Here is a 4,588-nt window from a genome sequence, read left to right on the forward strand (position 1 = left end):
TGTGTGTGTGTGTGTGTGTGTGTGTGTAAGTTTTAGTGAGGCGCTTGTTCTGCATGTCCCTGATGGGGAGAGATGGATACAGCCCCCACTCCAGTTACCTCTCCAGTTACTTAATACTGATATGAACCAGTACGCTCTGATAGCAAGTTTGAATTATGGCCTAAAGGGCCTCTCATATAAGACCTCAAACAAAAACACATTCATGCACAATGCTAGTTCACCAAGCAGGAAGCAGGGGATGAGTAAACTTGTCAACATATAGGCCATTCATTTCAAAGAAAATAGGACAAAAAATACTATTTATCAAAGTCATTTTAGTATAGTTTATTGTTGTCATACATGATTTTAAAGGCATTTAAAGACACTAATTTATTCCAAAACACATTCATTAATCTAGCTTTTAATTCTGAGGTTTAGCCGGAGCAAAAACCCTGCAGTACCTCCAACCATCATGAGCTGAGCTCTGTCTGAATCTGAATAGAACATGCTGAGGAAACTGACAAACAAAGAATGGAAAATGGATTAATAATGCATGTTGCACACAAACTGCTGGAACACAGTGTGCACACTAAACTGAGCRTTGTTTTTTTTTTCTGAAGAGGATGCAGTGTTTTATAGATAAGCAGTAAAACTGGGAGATCTGAGGCTGTATTTGTTTCTGAGCTTCAGGGCAGTTTCTTTTTGTTTTCTTGGTTTTGGAGGCTCAAACTTGAGGACTGATTCTGCCAAAAYTGRAAATAAATAAACAGCTTGATAAARTAAGAAATGTGGCAAATATWGCRTAAAAAATAAGAACTTACCCAACTTATTATAGATCATGTTGACTCAACATATTTTTGCWCCTGCYTGTGTCTTTGTTGTTTTGAGAGATGAATTTCTTATAGGTGACCTCAGCTTTAGCAGTTTAGAAACAAGCTGCTTTAATTGCAAGATGTTAGCAAAGTAAACTTAAAGSTCTGAGAGCTTTTTKTTCTTYCTTCTTCTTTTTAAGGATGGTTTATTACTGCTTAAATTCAKTTAAACACCAAACATGCCCAGACTTGTCCACACGCAGGTAACAAACTGTTTTGTTAGCGTTGAGTTGAAGTTACTTATTAGCAAAACATCATATCTGTGAAGCAGAGATAAATTCTAACCAAACTGATGAGCTAATGGCTAGTCTGAGTGGGGCCAAGACCAAAATAAATTACCAAAGTCTAATAGGGAGTAACATAGTTTCTAGTACAAAATAATATTGTGTGAACATTTGTATCTCTGGCAGAATCAACACTTTCAGAGTAATCTGTGGCACTTTCGGTAAGAATATSATCATATCTCTGCTGGAATAACTGCAACATGAAAATGACAGTAATATAAAGGTTTATCAAAATGTGCTTTCATGAACTGCGGGTGTCCTTTATAATTTTTTGAAACTATTGCAACACTCCCTGACCTGATTTTTAAACAATAATTATGACATCATCAGCATAAGCTGATAAAAAATGATATATTGAAATCTGGTAAAACCAATCCATCATTAATTGACATAACATTTTTTTAACAATGGTTCAATGGAAAGAGCATATAACATACCAGACAAAGAACAACCTTGTCAAACACTATTTGTAACTTTAAAAGGTTTACAGAAACAGCCATTAATTTTCAGTGCGCTTTCAATGTTTTCATACAGAACCATAATCTTGGCAATAAATTCAGGGCCGAGAMCAAACCTTCCCAAAAACCCTGTCAAAATCCTTTTCCTGGTTTAGAGAAATCCAACCAACATTAAACTTCCAAAATGTCTCAACATATTATCAAACATTGACCTACCAGGGACATAGTAATTTTGCGTTTGGTGGACAACMTGATCCATCAACTTTTTCAGTCTGTTTGCCAGCACCTTTGACAGCAGTTTGTAATCTGTAAACAAGAGAGACAGTTTTTAATATCCTGAAGATCTCCTTTCTTCTGTAACAATGTGCTGTCCTGCAGCTTTGAGGTAGAAATCTTTCAGCAAAGCTATTCTCAAAAACCTCCACGATGTCAACGCAGAGGTCAGACCAGAAAGTCTTATAAAATTCACTTGGAAGTCCATCAATGCCWGGTGTTTTCCCTCCTTCCTTTGCAATGCAGCAGAAACTTCCTCTGGGGTGGAGAGCGCCCCCAATTCTTTGGTGAACTCCACAGAAACATTTGGAAGATCACTGATGAAATAATTGAAAGTCTCATCATCCTTTTATAATGTCACCCCCACTGGCCAGAAATGCCTCCCTTCAACAAACTCAAACTGGCCCATGGGCCACCAGTTGATAAACACAGTTGTAGCATGTTTTTTTTTTTTTTTTTTTTTTTTTTTCTGCGTCAGTAGCAGAAATGGCTCTTTTGACAGTAAAGGTTGCAGACCCCGTTTTAGTTCATCAGTAGCTGCATTTCCACTGCAAATGTGCGCAAAACTTTGTCGATGTTCTGTTAATGTAAAAAACAACACAGTTTCGCAATTGCGGCGTTTCCATTAAGTAAAAAATACTATTAAAGTCACGCGTGAATATGTTTCTTTCTCGCGATGTCATTACAAACATTGCTGCAATGGATGTAAACACAAGCATAATTACTACCATGACACTAACGCTCATCATCAGCCATCAGAGGAGACGTCGGCGTCTTATCGAGGCTTTCGAGTGACAAGCCCCTTTTACATGGGAGCAGCTACGTATGCAGTATTTTTGGGAAATTTTAGTCGGTGAGTTTACTACTTTCTTTTACAACTTCTGTGATTTTACTACTACCACTACTTCCTGTTGTCTTCTTCGTCGTCGTCTTTTTCGCCAGTAGAAACAGCTGGTTGTGATCACGTGGCTTCCGTGATGCAAAAAAGTGTTTCCATTGCAGTTTTGCGAAACACACYAATTACTATACGGCCGAAAAACCACCTCAACCTAGCGCAAAAACATTTTGTCGAAATGATTATATTTTTTTCAAAATTGACGTGTTTCCACTGAGCAATTTTATTATTGAAATTCTAATTTGCACATTTTCATGRTCATTGGAAACGCAGCTAGTCCTGTCAAACTTTCACTTTTGCCCCTTTTCCACTAGTGCCACTTTGTGTAGTGTCGGYACAGTCAGTGTTGGAACGGGTCAGTACCTTTCTGTTTGTTCCAAAAGCTATCCACAACAGGTTACGATAGTAATTGTTAATAGCCTTTCCACAGAAGCTTCTTTAATGAAAATCTGAATTTTTTTTTCTCTGTAAATGTCTGTGACGTCAGTAATGCACATGGTGTCTAATAATGAGCACACAGACATAATAAAAAACTAATTAAATCCCAAATGATTTGTCTGCTTTGACCACTGACCAAATCTTATTTGCATCTGATTTATGAAAGCAATTTGTGCATATTTAAAGTGCTGAAGGTGAACAATCCTGCTTGCAAAGCTTTAAAATAAGAATAGGTAAAATATAATAAAGGTAACAGACATTTTACATTATTATTGTGCATACACCGTTAATCCAGGAGCCTTTTTGGCTGCAGCAAAATGGCTGTGTTAATAACTGCTGGGAAATGTCCTTTGTCTGCACTCCCACCAGGAACAAGTGCAGGATTAAAAGGTCATTCAAAGGGACACAGGCTTCAATGTCCTGATATTTGCATTATTCTAGTAAAATAAACTCAGAATCCTGTAAGAGAAGAAAACTCCAATTAAGGCATGAAAGGGGTAAATGTGCTAATATTACAGGAGAGACGTATTGTTGGTTACCTAAAGGCTGCAGGAGTTTTCTACTGAAACTGATGCTGTCGCTCCATTAGCGCTCTAATAGTCTTGGGTGTCTCCAAGAATAATCGCTGTACCCATCACGCCGTTTCTGAGTGCATGTGTCATGTGGCCAAGCGTGTGTTCTGCCGGGTCCGGTTTCTAATGATGGTCATCCATAATTGAGCGTGGCCTTGCAGGAGGTGGTTGATAATTGTGGCGGGGTGGTGTGGGAGCGGTCAAGGTTGGCAAAGGCGATGAACTGGGCTTCAGCCGTTCACCGTGGCAGTGAGTTTGGGTCACGGGGGTCAGCAGTGCACAAAAAGCCCAGCACCACCGGACAGTAACTGAAGCYCCAGTGCTGTTTAATTGATGCCACGTCTGATTAACTGTCAGTTCAGGATCAACACCAKCTAATTCACTAAAAAACACACCCTGAACAGTGAGACAAAAACGCTTTAACCTTGACACATGAGAACCTAACACAAGAAACACAATGATGTGGKGATAAAATGAGAATAATAGAGAATGAATCTTATTTTATTCTGATAAACACAGTAGAAATGGGTTTTCTCCAGGTACTCTGATTTCCCCACAAACCAAAAAACGTACATTAGCCTGCCTTAAGGCCAAGGCCTCCCTTGGTTAAATAAAAGTAAAAAGAAAAAAAAACAACTCATTACTGGCTAAAACTGTCTCAAAGCCTACATTCACACCACTCAATTCTGATTTTTTGAAGAAAAAAAAAACAAAAAACATTTTTGATTGATTGATTGATTGATTGATTGATTGATTGATTGATTGATTGATTGATTGATTGATTGATTGATTGATTGATTGATTGATTGATTGATTG

This window comes from Austrofundulus limnaeus, unplaced genomic scaffold, assembly GCF_001266775.1.
Source record: "Austrofundulus limnaeus strain Quisiro unplaced genomic scaffold, Austrofundulus_limnaeus-1.0 Scaffold227, whole genome shotgun sequence".
Taxonomy (NCBI): domain Eukaryota; kingdom Metazoa; phylum Chordata; class Actinopteri; order Cyprinodontiformes; family Rivulidae; genus Austrofundulus; species Austrofundulus limnaeus.